We start from the raw sequence: 20028 nt of genomic DNA on the forward strand, positions 1-20028 counted from the left end.
CTGCACAGAATTTTTGTTCCCCTCTTGTGCTTCACAGGTTGCATTGTTTCAATGGTTTCAGGGTATGGTTTGATTCCAGGCTTCCAAGGCTACTCCTAGGAATGTACTAGGACATGTTAGGAACACATTTGTCCATTGGTTCGAGTCCTATGCAAGCTGAAATCCAGAGATGACAGCATCACCCCCTTAAGTGTCATATTCTGTTCGATTTTTTTGAGTTGCTGTCCAAAGAGGAGAGTTGCTGATCTTGGCTTCCCTAGGGGCCTATAGCCATGGTTATAACACCTCCCTATCATGTCTAAGACGTGACGAAGTCGCCCTTTTGAGGCTTGGTCCATGGTGAATCGGTTTTCAAATCAAAAGAAATAAGAACAGCCCACGGCCCCTTCCCCTTATTGCATGTGTTGTTCGGTTTTAGGGAGTGGTGTGGATCTTGGTTGGCCTCTGACCCTTAGCCATGGTTCATACCATACCCCTTGACGTCTAGTTCGTGCCATGGTCAATCAAATGACCACTGGAATGATCCATGACAGCAAAACGATAGCATTACCCCACGCGTGCAGCTTGTTGCTCTCGGCTGGGAGTATGGTCGCTTTTCTGGTGTGTTTCGAATTTTGGCTGGTCTAGGGCCCTTAACCATGGTTCAAATCATCCCTTAGGATGTTGGGAAGAGGCTCTGGTATGTGGTGCAAGCCCCAATGGCCGGTAGTCTCGAAAACAACGCAAGGAAACGAAGGCGCTGCTGCTGTATTTTGTGGACAGCAAGTGGTGCGTCGGTTCAGAGGTGCATTTCGTGTTCTTGGTTAGCTTTTAGCCTATTTACTTGTACGGGACAGTACCTCATCAAGTTGGGAAGGTCGTGTTTTTGGCCGTTTGTGATTCGGATCATTTTAGAGGTCGTACGAGGAATTTCGGTACGATGTGCCAAATTGACTCTCGAAAGAGCGTTTCATGTTTTGACCTCCATTCACCAAAAATTTCGGCCCTTGCCATTTTAGGAGAATTATTTCATCATTTTTAAGTGTATTTTAATCATGACTAAATGATGGTTCGGTGTTGGTTCGGGTTGGCACGGAGTCATGATTAAATACGAAGTCGTTGGGCGTAATTTTCTCGTTTTTGGATTCAATTACAAAGTTGGGTCAAGAAAATAATTTGCATATTTTTCATTTTAAATTTAGGTCGCAGCGAGCCTGGGGATGATCAAACTCAAGTGGTAAAATAATACTGGATATTTAAGTATGCCATTTAATTATATTACGTGCATAAAAATATAAAATATTCATTTTTGAGATTTATGCGATATTGCTTGAGGCCATTTCACTATCATGGGATTATTGCATCACCAGGTCGTCAGTTACCGGTTCTTCTCAGTTCAGTTCCACCCAGTATACTGTGGCATTAGTCTGATCAGACGATTATTACTTCACCCGATCGTCAGTTACCGGTCAGTTCAGTTTAGTGCAGGGACCACTTGCGTAGAACATAATCTCAACAGAAAATTTATGACATGTTATTTTATGACAGGGATCGATTGAGCAAATATTTCACTTATGATTTTCAGTTAGTTATGCACGTATTATAATTGTTCATGATAAGTTATTTTTACGTTATGCCTCATGACATGATATTTTATCCCATGCAATTTTATTATATTATTTACTCGTTATTTACAATATATGCATGCTGAGTCTTTAGACTCACTAGACTTGATTTTTGTAGGCACTGATGAGGTCGGGACCGAGGGCGGGGACCAGTGAGCCAGCTTGGGTCGGCAGTAGTGGAAGCCGAGGTCCTCATTTGCGGTATTTACCATTTTTATTCTCAAACATTTTTATCAGTTGTTGGATTACTTTAAACTTGTTATTTTGCGAACAATAATTTCTTCCGCTGCTAATTTGAATATTAAACTTGATTTATCAGTTTATTTTGGTGAATGAGGCATTTTAATTATTTTAAAAAGAAAATTTTAAAATTTTTCGCAAATTTTCAAACACAAATTTTCGGGCCATTATAGTCGCGCATATGCGCGAGACGTGCAGCTTAAAGGGAAAGACACCTAGCCTTGAACATGCAATATATATATAACAAACAAGCATTTCTTCAGATTCAGTGAAAGGAAGATCGAGAAAAGTCCTTGAAGAAGCTTCAAGTTTTGATTCCAGAATTTGATTTGCGAGAAATCTGTCCGTCCGAATTTCAATCCGACTTCAGTACTGTGTTCCTAGCAGCAAGAGCTTCAACTGGACGTAAGTTTTACTACGTTATGTTATGAATTGAAAATATGATATTGAAGTAATCGGATATGATTCATATATGGTGTTCTTGACATTGTAGACATCGTATAATCGAAACCGGATCGAAGAACAGATACTGTATGAAATTGTTATGATTTTTTAGAGTTGATTTGATTGAGATTTGACATCAGATTGTATTGTTATCGATTATGAGTTGTTGAGATTGATATCTAATTGATATTGTATTGCTGGGTATATCGAGATGGTGCCGTTGTGCCGTTGAAACAGAAATTGATTGAGTTCTTATTATATCCAGGATTGATTGAGATTGTATATTGATGTTGTGCCTATTGGAAATGTCATTTCAGATTTGATATTGGCAGATTCGAATTCGAGACTTCGACTTCGTCAGATCAATAGAAAGAAATGTATAAATCAATGTTAACCGGGAGATCGACTCGAGTCAGATTAGACTTGAGTTTCCTAAAAACCACATACTTTATTTATTGCATTGATGTTTGCAATTCCTGATATTGATATGCTTAGTCTATTGAGTTATAGCAAAGTGTGTATTGAGCCATAGGCGGAGATGCCTAGTTATTGGCGGATATGCCAAGTTTTTGGCGGATATGCCAAGTCAGTGGACGTTTGATTTATATCGATGTTGCATAGGAGCAGATTGACTTCTATTGCGGAGATTCGGTATATTGTAATATCCAGGAACCGGGAACCCTTGATTAGAGATGTGTCGAGTCTGAGATGACGTTGAGATGATGGTATATTGGTTAGATGACATTAAGATGATGTTTAATTCCTTGGATTACACAGATGAGCTCCGAGTCCGATTGATTGGGCACCAGTTGCATGACGTTGCAAAGAACTGGTGGATCATGACAAAGAGAGCATTGGAGCATCGAGGTATAGTGATTACTTGGAATGTCTTTAAAACTGAGTTCTATCAAATATTTTTCCCAGTGTCGTACAGAAAGGAGAAGGGTGCAAAGTTCGCAAATTTGAGACAGGGTCGGTTAAATATTGAAGAATATATGGCCAAATTCTCTACCTTGTTGCGTTTTGCTACACACGTGGCCGAGAATGATGAAGATGTTGCTGATCAGTTCATTAATGGGCTGAATCCTGAGATCTTTACATTGGTGAATACCGGGCGACCAAATAATTTTGCTGATGCCCTGAACAGAGCCAAAGGAGCAGAAGCGGGTCCGATGAGGCAGAAAGGAGCTTCCTATGTTCCTCCAGCACCGAGACCACATCAACCACCTCCCAGATTTGAGAGTGGCAGCGGCAGTGGTGGAAAGAAAGATTATCTGAAAGCTAGAGGAAAACAATTTAAGAAGTCTGGCAGCAGTTCTTCTAGCTCCAGTGGTTCCCGACAAAGCCAGAGTTATACCGGGGCTTATTGCAGAACTTGCGGAGGGAGACATCCGACCGATCAATGCCAGAGAGTGATTGGTAGTTGCCGTATTTGTAGACAACAGGGACACTTTGCCAGAGTGTCCACAGAAAGGTTCCCAGGGATCCCAGGGAGCAGAATCAGCTGGATCAGTGGCTCAGACAGATAGACGATCATCAGTTGTTCATTTTTTCCAGCAACAACCGATTTATACTACGTCACAGCAGAGGCCAAGAGGAAGCCAGACAGTTATCCAGCCTCCTAGACAGCAGACCAGAGTATTTGCTTTGACAAAGAAACAGGCCCAGGAAGCACCAGATTATGTTGTTGCAGGTAACTGTTCTTTATGTGGTTACCCTGCTTATGTATTGATAGATACGGGTGCTTTTCATACTTTTATTTCTGAGCGATTTGCATTGAGTCATGCATTGCCTGTTGAGTCTTTATCATCTGTAGTATCTTTCTCTTCACCTTTGGGGAGAGGTTTTGTGATGCAAATGTGGTTGATCAAGCACCTAAGAAAACATGGGAGTCGTTGGAGTTGCCCGAAGGACCTATAATGAGGGGACGTAGCAAGAAGTTTAAAGAAACACTTTAAGGACTCATGATGACTACCAAGGAGGATCTACAAATTGGGTGACTAAATTAGAGGAGGTTGGGAATCATGGGAATAATATTGGAGGTTTTTGGAATGTTATTCAAGTGCAATTGCCGAAAGTCCAGCGCACCTGCGCTAAAACAGGGACCGCACCCGCGGTCCAATGGCTGAAGGACCAGCGCACCAGCGCTAATAAAGGGACCGCACCCGCGGTCCACGATAATCGAATTTCCCGAAGCTGCACCGCACCCGCGATCGGAACATCAGCGCACCCGCGGACTTCACTCCCGTGTCAAACTTGCTAGACAACTTTCTTTATGGCCTTTTACACTACTTTTTATTATTTTATTGTATTTATATGCATTGTATCAACTAAAAACGAGATCATTCAGAAGTTTAAACATTATTGGAGATTTTCTCTCAATATTCAAGGCTATTTTAGCTTTGGTTCATAACAAAATCAAACTTATCAAAGATTGCATCTTTGTGGTGTTTGTCGGTTGTTTTTTGCTCGGATTGTCAAAACAAGATCTTTGAATGTTCGTTTGAAATTCAATTGTTTTATCGTTGATATTTGTTGCTAAGTTTTAATCGCTTAGAGGTGAATATCACAAATCGTTACTTGTTTCAAAAGATCGGGACAACATAATTCATCCTTGTTTGTTATTGAACTGAGGGTGCGATTTCGATATTCGTGCTTACTTTTCATTCGTACGAGGTTTCGTATCATCTTGTATCAGTGACATCTGTAAGACATTGTATGCTACAGTATGATGGACACGAGATTGAGCTAGATTGTATCGTACTTGGGTTGTCTTATTTTGACTGTATTATCGGTATTGATATGATGTCCAAGTACAAAGCTACCGTTGATTGTTTCCATAAGATTGTGAAATTCAGACCTGAGATGGCTGAAGAATGAAAATTTTACGGTAAGGGTTCTAGAGCTAGAATTCCTTTGATATCGGCGTTATCTATGACTCGATTGTTACAGAAAAGAGTAGAGGGATTTCTTGTGTATTCAGTTGACGTACTGAAATCGAGCCCATCATTGGCTGATTTGCCAGTGGTCTGTGAGTTTGCTGATGTCTTCCCAGATGAGATTCTGGGTTTGCCTCCGATTCGAGAGATAGATTTCAGCATTGAATTGGTACCAGGTACAGTTTCGATTTCTAGAGCTCCGTACCGAATGTCACCAATAGAATTGAAAGAGTTGAAAGATCAGTTGGAAGATTTACTGACCAAGAGTTACATCAGACCGAGTGTTTCTCCTTGGGGAGCTCCAGTGTTGTTTGTTAGAAAGAAGGACAGTTCAATGAGACTTTGTATTGACTACCGGCAACTGAACAAGGCTACGGTAAAGAACAAATATCCTTTGCCTCGTATTGATGGTTTATTTGATCAGTTGCACGGTTCTTCTGTTTATTACAAGATCGATCTGAGATCTGGATATCATCAATTGAGAGTAAGAGATTCTGATATCTCGAAGACAGCTTTCAGAACCAGGTATGGCCATTATGAGTTTATTGTCATGCCGTTTGGGTTGACTAATGCTCCAGCTGTATTTATGATTTTGATGAACCGTATATTTCAGAAATATCTTGATGATTTCGTGATCATATTTATTGATGATATTCTGATATATTCGAAGAATATGATTGATCATGCTGAGCATTTGAGAACTATGTTGAGAATTTTTAGGGCAGAGAAACTGTATGCAAATCTGCCGAAATGTGAGTTCTGGTTGAGACAGGTGATATTTTTGGGTCATATATATCCGGAGACGGTATTTCTGTTGATTCTAGCAAGGTTGAGGCTGTGATCATTTGGCCGAGACCGACATCTGTGCCAGAGATACGCAGTTTTATGGGTTTAGCATATATTACCAACGATTCATCAAAGATTTCTCGAGTATTGTTAAGCCGATTACACAGCTGACTCAGAAGAATGCACCATTTGTTTGGTCTGAAGACTGTGAGTCAAGTTTTATTGAATTGAAGAAAAGATTGACCAGTGCTCCGATCTTGACTATTCCATCAGGTACTGGTGATTTTGTGGTTTATTGTGACACTTCTCGCAGAGGATTGGGTTGTGTTTTGATGCAGCGGGGACATGTGATTGATTATGCCTCGAGACAACTGATGCCACATGAGTCTTGCTACCCAATTCATGATCTTGAATTGGCAGCCATCGTATTTGCACTGAAGATATGGCAACATTACCTATACGGTGAAAAGTTTGAGATTTATTCTGATAATAAAAGTTTGAAATATCTGTTTTCACAGTCAGAGCTGAATATGAGGCAGCGAAGATGGCTTGATTTGCTTAATGATTTTTATTGTGAGATCAAGTACTATCTGGGAAAGTCCAATGCAGCAGCTGATGCACTGAGTCGAAAGGATGTTCCTTATCCTTATCGACAATTGATGTTTCGAATTTGATAGAAGATTGCTGTTTGTCTGGATTAGTATTTGAGACAGATTGTAAACCATTGAGATTATATGCGGTCCAAGTCGAACCAAAGCTGATTTTGAGAATTAAAGCGGCTCAGAAAATTGATCAGAATTTGCAGAATTCGATATCGATGGTAAGAGCAGGGCATCGATCAGAATACCAGGTACGTGATCAGGTACTGTATGTGAATAATCGTCTTGTTGTGCCAGATGTTTCAGAATTGAAACGACAGATATTGTCAGAAGCACAGTAGTCGATTCAGTATTCATCCTGGTGGCAGAAAGATGTACAATGATTTGAAAAGACAGTTTTGGTGGAAACAGATGAAAGCTGATATGGCTAAATTTGTATCCAAATGTCTGAATTGCCAACAGGTGAAAGCCGAAAGAAAGAAACCAGGAGGACTGTTAGAGAGTTTGTCCATTCCTGAATGGAAATGGGATCACATTTCCATGGATTTTGTAATGAAGCTACCAAGATCCTCCCGAGGTTGTGATGCGATTTGGGTCGTGATTGACAGATTGACCAAATTCGCATGTTTTATTCCGTACAAGATGACGTATAGACATGACCAGATGGCAGAGATCTATGTCAGAGAGGTGGTCAGATTACATGGAGTGCCGAAGTCGATTGTATCAGACCGTGATCCTTGGTTTACTTCGCACATTTGGCAGAGTTTACAGCAGGCTCTAGGTACGAAGTTACATCTGAGTACTGCATATCATCCACAGACCGACGGACAGTCAGAGCGGACTATCCAGACACTGGAGGATATGCTTAGAGCTGTAGTGCTTGATTTTAGCACTAGTTGGCAAGAATCTTTGCCACTTTGTGAGTTTTCGTACAACAACAGCTACCAGACGAGTATTGAGATGACACCGTTTGAAGCGTTGTACAGTAAGAAGTGTAGATCTCCTCTGTATTGGGATGATATCTCAGAGGTATTTGAGATTGGACTTGATATGATCAGAGATATGACAGAAAAAGTGAAGCTGATTCAAAAGAGGATGAAGGCAGCTCAAAATAGACAGGCCAAATATGCCAATGTTCGACGTAGACCGTTGGTATTTGAGGTAGGAGACCAAGTATTCTTGAAGATTTCACCTTTTAGAGGAGTTGTCATATTTGGCAAGAAAGGGAAGTTGTCTCCACGTTATATTGGGCCATATGAGATTCTCGAGAAGATAGGAGATCGCGCCTATCAACTCGCTTTACCACCTTCTCTATCTGGAATACATGATGTCTTTCATGTATCGTTATTTAGAAAATATCTTCCCGATGCTTCACATGTCATTCAGCCAGACGAGGCAGAACTTGACAAGACACTGATTTACTTCGAGAAACCGATCCAAATTCTCGATCGTAAAGAAAAGCAACTCAGAACGAAGACTATTCCGCTTGTGAAAGTTCAGTGGAGTCGTCATGGCATCGAAGAAGCTACGTGGGAAACTGAATCAGATATGAGGCAGAGATTCCCAGAGTTATTTCACTGATGTGAGTTTTCTTATTTAGCTTCTATTCTCCATTCTTTATTGTATCTGATTTGATATCTGATTTGATTGCCTGAGATTTCGGGGACAAAATCAGATCTTAGGGGGAGAGAAATGTAATGCCCGGGATTTTGATTATTGTAATCTGAAATGATTTGTTGATAAATTGATTTGATTGTAGAGGGAACGGATCGGACCGGGGAAGACCGGAGGAAGAATGTTATGTGCGAGGACTGAGCACCTTGCGCATATGCGCGACCCAGCCGGGCAGAGAACCTCGCGCATATGCGCAACATGGACCCGCACATACGCGCGAGTATGGCAGAGAGTTGCAAAGAAACTCACGCATATGCGCCGGGCGAGGGCATGCATATGCGCGAGCTGCCGTGAGGTTACATGCCGAGACAGAATGTCTCGTGCATATGCGCCGAGGAGGGTTGCGCATATGCGCGAGACGTGCAGCTTAAAGGGAAAGCCACCTAGCCTTGAACATGCAATATATATATATCAAACAAGCATTTCTTCAGATTCAGTGAAAGGAAGATCGAGAGAAGTCCCTGGAGAAGCTTCAAGTTTTGATTCCAGAATTTGATTTGCGTTTCTCCGTCCGTCCGAATTTCAATCCGACTTCAGTACGGTGTTCCTAGCGGCAAGAGCTTCAACTGGACGTAAGTTTTACTACGTTATGTTATGAATTGAAAATATGATATTGAAGGAATCGGATATGATTCATATATTGTGTTCTTGACATAGTAGACATCGTATAATCGAAACCAGATCGAAAACAGATACCGTATGAAATTGTTATGATTTTTCAGAGTTGATTTGATTGAGATTTGACATCAGATTGTATTGTTATCGATTATGAGTTGTTGAGATTGATATCTGATTGATATTGTATTGCTGGGTATATCGAGATGGTGCCGTTGTGCCGTTGAAACAGAATTTGATTGAGTTCTGATTATATCCAGGATTGATAGAGATTGTATATTGATTTTGTGCCTATTTGAAATGTCATTTCAGATTTGATATTGGCAGATTCGAATTCGAGACTTCGACTTCGTCAGATCAACAGAAAGAAATGTATAAATCAATGTTAACCGAGAGATCGACTCGAGTCAGATTAGACTTGAGTTTCTCAAAAACCACATACTTTATTTATTGCATTGATGTTTGCAATTCCTGATATTGATATGCTTAGTCTATTGAGTTATAGTAAAGCGTGTATTGAGCCATAGGTGGAGATGCCTAGTTATTGGCGGATATGCCAAGACAGTGGATGTTTGATTTATATCGATGTTGCATAGGAGCGGATTGACTTCTATTGCGGAGATTCGGTATATTGTAATATCCAGGAACCGGGATCTCTATATTAGAGATGAGTCAGATGACGAGTCATGATTTTTTTTACAGTTTTACATCATTTATGTTTTTGGATTTTATACATGTTATTGATAACTGTTATATGCTTTTATATATGTTTTTATATGATTGCATGTTTACATTGTTTATACTGGGATTATATTCTCACCGGAGTTATCCGGCTGTTGTCGTGTTTGTATATGTGCATGACAACAGATGAGACATGATCAGGGTCAAGAAGAGGATGAGAGAGGACAAGTTAGCGTGGAGATCTGGATCATAAGTGGATAGACTTCAGCACTTGATATATAGTAGTTGAACCCTAGTTTGATTTTAATGTATTGAGTACAAGGCATGTACTTTACTTTTGATATGTATATAAGATTGATTACATTACGTTTCCGCACTTGTATTTTAAAAAAAAAATTAGACCCTGTTTATCTTACTTGATTCAATTATTCCCAAAGATGATTAAGAAATGAATTAGCGTCCGGGTCCCCACATCTGGCACTACGGATCCATTTGTTGCTGAGGATGAATTTGATCTTTGGATTTAATTTTTTGATACATGGATATGGCGAACACTGACCGAGTTCGTTGTACCATCTGTCCATTGAAGAGCAAGGCTTTCTTATTGTGGGAGGGAGCGGAGCGAGTGGTGAATTTGGCGACCTTGATTTGGGAGGACTTCAAGAGAGTATTCTACGATAAATATTTAACTTCTGACGTACGTTATAGGCTTAATAAAGAATTCATGAGTCTCCAACAAGGAAACTTGTTTGTTGCTAAATTTGTGCAGAAGTTTGATAGGGGCTGTCATTTTGTGCCCTTGATTGCTAATGATGCTGCGGAGAAGTTACGACAGTTCTTGGATGGATTAAGGCCGACGAACCATCGTGATATGATGCTCACTTATCCTACTGATTATATTACTGTCGTTGCTAAAGCTTTTCGAGCCGAGCAATCACTGAAGGACATTGTTTGGGAGATGCAGCGCAAGAGGAATCGTGCCCAGCAAGCTAGTCTGCATAATAAGAAGCCTTGTATGGGATCACGTAAGCGACCGAGAAAGCTGAAACCACAAGGACAACCATCTAAAAAAAATGTCCCAAAGACAACTGAGAAGCCACAGTGCAAGGAGTGCAATCGTCAACACTACGACAAGTGCATGTGGGGAACTTACAAGTGCTTCAAGTGCGGAGAGATAGGACACAAGGCTGGCGATTGTCCAAAGCTCAAGCAACCTAAAATTGGGAGGGCATATGTGATGCATGCTGAACAAGTTGAGCCAGACACTACTCTTATTACAGGTACTCTGTGGGGACCCGGACGCTAATTCATTTCTTAATCATATTTGGGAATGACTAGATCAATTAAAGAAATCAACTCCTAAGCAAACATCGATATAAACCAAACATCCAGTGTCTTGGCATATCCTGCCAGTGACTAGGCATCTCTGCCCATGACTCAATACACGCTTTCTTATAAATCAATAGAATAAGCATATCAATCTCAGACATTGCAACATATCGAGGCAATGACAATTAAGTATGTGATTTTGGGAAACTCGAGTTATATCAAACTTGGGTTGTGCAATCCCAGATCAACACTGATTTATACCTTTCTTTCTGTTAATCTGACTCTATCGTAGTCTTGAATTCGAATCTGTTAATTACTCAATCTGGAAATGACAATATCGAGGAGTATAATATCAATACACCACTCAAATCAATACTGGATATAATCAGAACTCAATCAAATTCTGTTTCAACGGCATAACTGCATAATCTCCATATACCCAGCAATACAAATCAACAGATATAAATTCCCACAACTCATAATCCATAACAGTACAAATCTGATATCAATTCTCAATCAAATCCATTCTGAAAATTATAACAATTTATATGGTATATGTTCCTCAATCCGGTTTCAATTATACGATGTTTACTATGTCAATAACACCATATATGAATCATATCCGATTCCTTAAATATCATAATTTCAAATCATAACAAAACGTAACAAAACTTACGTCCAGTTGAAGTTCTCGTCGATAGAAACACAGCACTGAAGTCGGATTGAAATTCTGACGGGCGGATCTTGCACAAACTTCAAATTCCTTAAATAAAAGGCGTAAGGATTTCTGGCAATTCTCTGAAGCCTTCTTTTCGTTCCTTCTTGTTTCTTGCTGAAAGAATTGATACAACATATATATATCTTGCATGGTGAGGGGCAAGTGGCTTCATCTATGCACTGCACGTCTCGCGCATATGCGCGGCCCTTCTCGGCACATATGCGCGAGACATTCTGTCTCGGCGCATATCGTTCACAGCAACTCGCGCATATGCGCGCCCTCACCCGGGGCATATGCGCGAGGTTCATTGCAACTCTCTGCCATACTCGCGCATAAGCGCGGGTCCATGTCGCGCATATGCGGAGGTTCTCTGCCTACCTCGCGCATAAGCGCCCTGTCCGGTCGCGCATATGCGCGAGGGGTTCAGTCCTCGCACATAATTCGTGTCCTCGCTCGTCTTTTCCGGTCTTATCCGTTCTGTCTAAAATCACATCAATTTATCGACAAATTTTTTCAAATTGTAATAATCAAAATCTCGGGCATTACATACTCCGACTATATAAGCGTTTTATATTGCTTTACTGCTTAAGATAAAAGCATGTACGCTAGAATTAAATCAATATGCATTGAACTTGATGACTTAGAATTGCATATTGTAGGGTTTAAGGAAATTAAATTCTTGCAAATACTAGTTATTTGGACCAAATTGTAGAAGATCGAAAGTTTTGGGGCCAAATTGAAATTTAAAATAGAAAAAGAAAGGGGGAACTCGAAATTTCCAAGGGCTAAAATGAAAATTTTTGAATTTTAGGAGCCACTAGTAATTTCAAAAACCTAAGGGACTAGATTGCAATTTTTGAAAAATGTTGAGGAAAAATTAGACAATGTCGAAATTCTTAGGGCTTAAATGCAAAATTCAAACGTTAAGGGGTCATTTTGCAATTTACGAAGCTTAAGGGAGTAGCAATTTTCGAACTTTAAGGGGTCAACTGGTAAATTTTCGAAAATTAAGGAATTGAAATGCTAATAAGGGAAATTAGAAGGGCCTAGATGATATCAATTTCTAAACTCTATGGCCGCAATCGATAATAATACGAATTTTACCATGAAGAATATTGCTAGCGGGAGTAGCTACCTACACTTTACCAGATTCTAGGTCTACACATTCTTTCATATCTGAATCCTTCATGAAGAAATTGGAATTTTACCAGTAGACGTAGAGTCGGGATTCAGAGTTACAGTGTCTTCTGGCGAACATATGTTTTCTAGTAGCGTGGTTAAGGATGTGGAAATTAAATTGAAAAAAAATGTTATATGAGCGGAACTTATAGTGCTACCTATGCCCGAATTCGATATTATTTTGGGCATGGATTGGCTTACACTAAATGGGGCTACTATCGATTTTTGACCGAGTTCAGTATCTATTAGACCACAAAATAGGAAAGCATTTATCCTTGAGGCGGCGTAAAACAATCAAATGCCGCATATTATTTCATGCATGCGTGCGAAGAAGCTATTTAAAAGGGTTGCCAAAGTTTCCTTCTTATTATTGTATATGCACCCGACACTGACAGTCGATCTATCGAGGATGTGAAGGTTGTCAAGGACTTTCATGAGTTGTTCCCTGAATATGTTTCTGGTATCCCAACCTAGCGAGAGGTGGAATTGGCTATCGAGTTGATGCCCGGTATAGTGCCGATCTCCAAGGCACCATATCGATTAGCACTTGCTGAAATGAAGGAATTAAAAGATCAAATTCAAGACCTACTAGACAAGGGATTTATTCGCCCTAGCTTTTCTCCATGGGGTGCGCCAGTTTTATTTGTGAAAAAAAAGGATGGAACTATGAGGTTGTGCATCGACTATAGGGAACTGAATAAGGTGACAATGAAGAATAAGTATCCATTGCCCCGAATTGAGGATTTATTTGATGAATTGAAAGGAGCTTCGATATTTTCAAAGATAGATCTTAGGTCTAGATATCACCAATTGAGGGTAAAGGAATCGGATTTACACAAGACGGCTTTCATAACGCGTTATGGGCATTATGAGTTTCTAGTGATGCTTTTCGGATTGAATAATGCTCCAGCGATCTTCATGGATCTCATGAATTGCATATTTCAGCCGTATCTTGATCAGTTCATTATTGTTTTTATCGATGATATCTTGATTTATTCCAAGAGCCATTAGGAGCGTGATCAGCACTTGAGGACGACCTTACAAGTTTTATGAGATTGGAAATTATATGAAAAGTTCAGCAAGTGCGAGTTTTAGCTAGAAAGGGTGACATTTTTAGGCCACATCGTGTAAAAAAGTGGAGTAGAGGTCGACCCATCTAATTAAGGTCGAGTCAGTTAAGAAGTGGCATGCACCTAAAAGTGTGACGGAAATATTCAGTTTCTTGGGTTTATCAGGCTACTATTGCTAGTTCATCAAGGGTTTTTCATCCATTGCAGTACCCTTGACGTCATTGATGAAGAAGAATTCGAAATTTGTATGGGGACCGGAGTGTCGAAATAGCTTCGATCAGTTGAAGCAAGCACTCACTACAGTGCCAATGCCAGATATGTCGGTAGAGCAAGGAGAATATGTGGTATTTACTGACGCCTCAAAAATTGGAATGGGCGCCGTTCTCATGCAAAAGGATCGAGTTATAGCATACACATCTAGACAATTTAAAATACATGAAAGGAATTATCCGATGCATGATCTTGAGCTTGCAGCAATCATATTTGCGTTGAAAATTTGGAGGCACTACTTGTATGGCGAGAAATGCAAGATCTTTACGGATCATAAAAGTCTTAAATATTTCTTCACCCAAAAGGACTTGAATATGAGACAAAGACGGTGGCTAGAGCTTTTAAAGGACTACGACTGTGACAGTAACTACCATCCCGATAAGGCTAATGTAGTCGCAGATACTTTGAGTACAAAGGCGACAGTCTTGACACATTTATCATTACAAAAGCCTTTACTAGTGGAAATTCAGCGCTTCGATCTTGATGTTTATGCTAGAAGAGAGGCCCCTAGTCTCACTACATTGACAATATATTCCACTCTATGAGATCTAATTTGAGCTGGACAGTGTAATGATCAGCAATTGTAGAAGTGGAGACAGCGAGATGAAGCAAAGGATTGCATGTTATATTCAGCCGAGGATGAAATTGTTAATTACCGAGGTCGACTATGGGTTCCTAGTGGTGATTCACTTAGAGTTGACATTATGACTGAGGCTCATAGTTTTCCTCATTCTAATCATCCCGAAAGTACCAAGATGTATGAGGACTTACAACTTTTATCTTGGTGGTAGGGAATGAAACGAGACAATATGCATTTTGTATTTGAATGCTTGACATGTCAACAAGTGAAAATAGAGCATCCAAGACTGGTAGGAATGCTTTGACCACTCTCCATTCCCGAGTGGAAGTGAGAGAATATTACTATGGATTTTGTAGTAGGATTACCAAAGACGGTGAAAGGACTCAATGCCATCTGGGTTATAGTGGACTGTCTTGCTAAATCAGCACACTTCCTACCAGTGAAGACGACTTTTTCCATGACTCAGTATGCGGAGCTATACATTCGAGATAGTTAGACTGCATGGTATTCCATTGTCTATAGTGTCTGACCGAGACACACGTTTCACCTCATTGTTCTGGAAAATTTTAGATGCAGCATTGGGGACTAAGATACAATTCAGTACCGCATTTCATCCTCAGATCGACGATCAGTCTGAGAGAGTCATACAAATATTAGAGGATCTACTCTGAGCATGCGTGATCGACTTCCAAGAGAGTTGGGAATTTAAAATACCTCTAGTGGAGTACACTTACAATAACAGTTATCAGTCATCTATAAGAATGGATCCATACGAGGCAATCTACGGAGGGAAAGTAGATCACCTATCCATTGGGACGAGGTAGGAGAAGAGTCACATTAGGACCCGAGATAGTTCAGCACACCATAGAAATGGTTGCCAAAATCCGATATAGAATGAAAACTGCTCAAAGTCGACAGAAGAGCTAAGCGAACCAATGAGGACGAGATCTCGAGTTTGCATTTGGGTGATCATGTATTTGTGGAAATAGCACCAATGAAGGGTGTTATGAGATTTGGCAAGAAAGTCAAACTTAGTCCAAGATTCATTGGACCAATTAAGATACTCAAAAGAGTGAGAGCATTGGCATATCGAGTAGCGTTGCCACATAATCTCGCACGAGTTCATAATGTCTTCCACATATCGATGCTCCTCAAGTACATGTCAAACCATTCACATGTACTGAACTTTGAGCCACTTCAACTTACGCTAAACCAGTCATATGAGAAGAGGCCTACTCAAATCTTGTGTAGACAAGAGAGAAAGCTGCGGAACAAGGTGATAAAGATAGTCAAAGTCAAGTGGCTCAATCACTCTGAGGAAGAAGCCACTTGGGAGACCGAATCAGAAATGAGGAGTCGCTATCCCGAATTATTCGGCAAGTCTTAATTTTGAGAACAAAATTTTATTTAAGGGGGGAGGATTTGTAACGTCCAAAAGACAACCCACGTAAACAGCATGCATGCAAAGGATTTAAATTTCATATTTATTTTACTTAATTGATTTTAAATAATTAATTGATATATTTTACAAGCATAAATGTTTAATGTGCATGATTTCGTGAAATTGAAGAATTTTATCCAAATATTCGATAGTAGGCTGGGGAAAGAAAACCGGGGACGACCAAGACAAAATAAATATTTTTCAATAAATATTTTCAAGGCTTATTTATATGATTAATAAGTTTATTAATTTTTCCTAAAAATGATAGAGTACAAATTAATTTACGAGACGAGCTCGATTTTATCCGTGAAGCCAATTTTGAGCAAACGAGAGACTTTTAAAATATCAAATGCATTTTTTTTTAAAACAAATTTTTATAAACTTTTATTTTTCAATAAAATAGGTGTTATTGGGTTCAATTTACCTATGATGAGGATTCTCAATTGCTCCAAAATCTGAAAGCCCAAAACTCAACCCCATTATCATACAAATTAAAACCAATAAAATAAAAACCTAGGTTTGGAGACCAATATTCAGCCAATCCTCACACACAATACACACACTAAATTTTGAAATTTCTAAGGGAAGAAAACTAGCAGTCCTTGTCACTCGTTCATTCTTCTTCGCACCCCACGCCGATGATCGTATTTTCGAGCGTTGTAAAAGTCACGTTTCTAAATCATTTGACGCATCATGAAAACAATATTATACATGTTTTGATTAATTTTGCATGAAAAATATTTACGTTCAAAGGTTTTAACGATATAACGATTGTTTTCAAAATTTTGATGATTTTATTCTTGTTTATTAAAAGTTATGATTCCTAAGGACACGCTGCAAATAGGAGATGTTTAAAGGACGAGAAAAGAGTCGTCATGAGATAAAATGCATGCTGGAAATCGAGCTTGGCCGAGATAAGAGAGTCCTAGGGTTTCCTAGTATAACCAATGGGAAGATTGCTCGGCTATGTGGCTTGGCACCATGAGGCTCGGCCAGGGCTCGGCTAGGGGTCGTGTGGGTCATGGTTCAGGGTTTGGTAGGTTCCTTGCAGGGCTAGGACCCGTGGTTTGTTGATAGGGAAGAGTCCATGCGATCCATGCGCATAGATTGCATGACGCGATCTATTGCTGCGTGAGGGTCAGGGCATGGCTAGGGTGGTCTAGGCTAGGTCTAAGGGTAGTCCAGTGAGGGTCAGGAGTGTTAGGGCTCGAGTGGTGGCTCGACCAAAGCATGAGGTGACTCGCTTGGTTCTTAGGAACTCACGCGCACGGGCTGGTCTTGTGGCTAGGGGCTGATGCACTTGGTTAGGTTAGGTCAGTGAGGGTCCAGGAGGCTCGAGTGAAGGGCTGGTCTATGATGGTCCGGTTGTGGCTTGAGGAAATTGAAATTTTGGCCGAGGAACCATGGTCCGCGGGGGTCGGTTCATGGTTCACGAGGGTAATTTAAGTATGAATAATTCAAGATAAAAGTTTGCGATTAAAATATCAAAGTTTGAATTAATCCCGGAATTAAAAGCTTTACGAATTAATGAATAGGAAATTAAATCTAAAGCCTCGAATTTAAGCTAATAAAAATATTAAAATTTAATTTAAGCCTAAATAATTATTTGGGATGGTCTAGAGTCAATGAAAGTAAGAAAATGTCAAAATCGAAAAATTTTACGTCTAGGTGCTAAACGGTGATTTTACACCTAGGTAGTACGAAAAAGGATTGGCAGTGTCCAAAGGGTCATAATGCATGTTAGATGATATATTATGATGGTTTGGAGGAAAATATGATATTTTATGATTTATGGTAAAATTGTGCAATTTTTACTGAAAAATGTTTTTTTTGGAAAGTCGGGATATTTTATGATTTAAAAAGAAAAATGGAAAAGTATATTGAAGAATGTGAATTGATTGTGACAAAGAGGATATAATATATCATTTTTGGAAATATCGTGAGGGAAAAGGCCCTAAAGCTAGCTCGGATACGGAACAAGGCCGAGAGAGTGCCCGACGATCGTATTTCCATTTTACGTCGGTGCCTAGTGCCCGTACCCATGTGCAATGGTGAGATAAGACTGATCAGTCGACCCGAGTATAAAAGGATAATCATTTTCAAGTATCAAATTTTACCCAAAATTATAAAAGATTTAAAGCTTTACGATTTTAAGAATTTACGATTTATATATGCTTACAAATTTATTTTTTATAAATGTATGATTTTCGATGCCTGTATTTGTATATATATTATTTTTTATTTTTGTTTGGAACATGCTGAGTCATTAGACTCACTAGGTTTGAATGTTGTAGGTGATGATATTAGTGGGGAGACGCAGACGCTTGAGTGGACCGAGGCAGACAGTACACTTCCAAGGGACATTTATTTCCGCATTAGATTGATAGTTAAAAGATTTCAAGATTTTTGTTAATGATTTAATTAGAGATTTTTATTCTTTATTTTGAAGTTCGTATGATCATGTTAAAGGTTGGAGTTGAATTTTGTTAATTGATGATTTAGGTATTTTTTTTTACGTACTTGAGATTTTAAATGCTAAATTATTTTAATTTATGGAGATTTTAAGTTATTTTAATGGTTTATTTAAATTGATGTTTAAAAAAAATAACATTTTGTAGGATTTTTAAGTAAAAAAGTAAAGGGAGAGGTTTCAGCTAGTGTTGTCACAAAATATTGGTGACTCTTCTGCAATGACTCGATAATCTTTCAGTTGTTGTTAAATTCAGAGCAGTTGGGCACAACATCTAGATATTATGCATCAGTTGTGAAAGTTGCAATGGATGTTTGCTTCTTGTTGGACCAGGAAATCAGTATTTCTCCCAGAAACTGACATGATCCACTAATACTTTTTCGATCAAGTTTACATCTTGCATAATCTGCATCTAAATAGCCAGCTAGATTGAAAGATGAGTCCTTAGCATACCATAAGCCCAAATTTTTTGTGGCTGTATGATATTTCAGTATGTGTTTGGCAGCTGAAAAATGCGATTGTTTAGGATTTGCTTGAAATCTAGCAAACATTAAGACATCAAACACAGTATCAAGACGGATAGCATTAAGGTAAACTAAATAACCTATTAAACCTCTATAGAGTGCAACATCAACTGATATTCTTCCTTCATCTTTATCTAATTTAATTGATGAGCTCATGAGAGTATTTGCAGTTGAACATTTTTCAATGACAAACTTCTTAAGTAGTTTCTTCGTATATTTAGTTTGACTGATAAATGTACCAGTTTTCATTTGCTTCACTTCCAGACCAAGAAAGAATGTCAGTACACCCATCATACTCATCTCGAATTTATCATTCATCAACTTAGCAAATTTCTAGCGTAATGTGGGGTTGACCCAAAAATAATGTCATAAACATAAATTTGCAAAAGTAAAGTATGATCTTTCTTTGTAAATTTGAACAGTTTTTTATCAAAAGTTCCAACAGTGAAATCATGATCAATTAAGAATTTTGATAATGTCTCATATCAAGCTCTGGGAGTTTGTTTGAGACCATAAAATGCTCTGTTGAGATGAAAAACATGACTAGGAAATGAGTGATTTACAATACCTAGTGGCTGTTTGTTGGAAATTTTCAAATTCGGAATTTTAATTTTGATGTTAACAAAAATTGTTATTTTTTGTTACTAATGTTTTACCTTAGTGTGCACAAGCTATGATCGGTTACGAGTTGTTTACATCGCAAACTGAAGACCCAACTGATCGCAAAAACCAAATCAGGTGAACTGAAACGTCAAAGTAGTAGTTCAACTGATTGGTCAGTTGATAGAGGTGGATCAGCAGGAGAACCTCAGAAGCCCGGCCAGCCGAAGAAGTGCTCAACTGATGAAGAAACACAACATATCAG

This window comes from Primulina tabacum, chromosome 6, assembly GCF_025594145.1.
Source record: "Primulina tabacum isolate GXHZ01 chromosome 6, ASM2559414v2, whole genome shotgun sequence".
Lineage (NCBI taxonomy): Eukaryota > Viridiplantae > Streptophyta > Magnoliopsida > Lamiales > Gesneriaceae > Primulina > Primulina tabacum.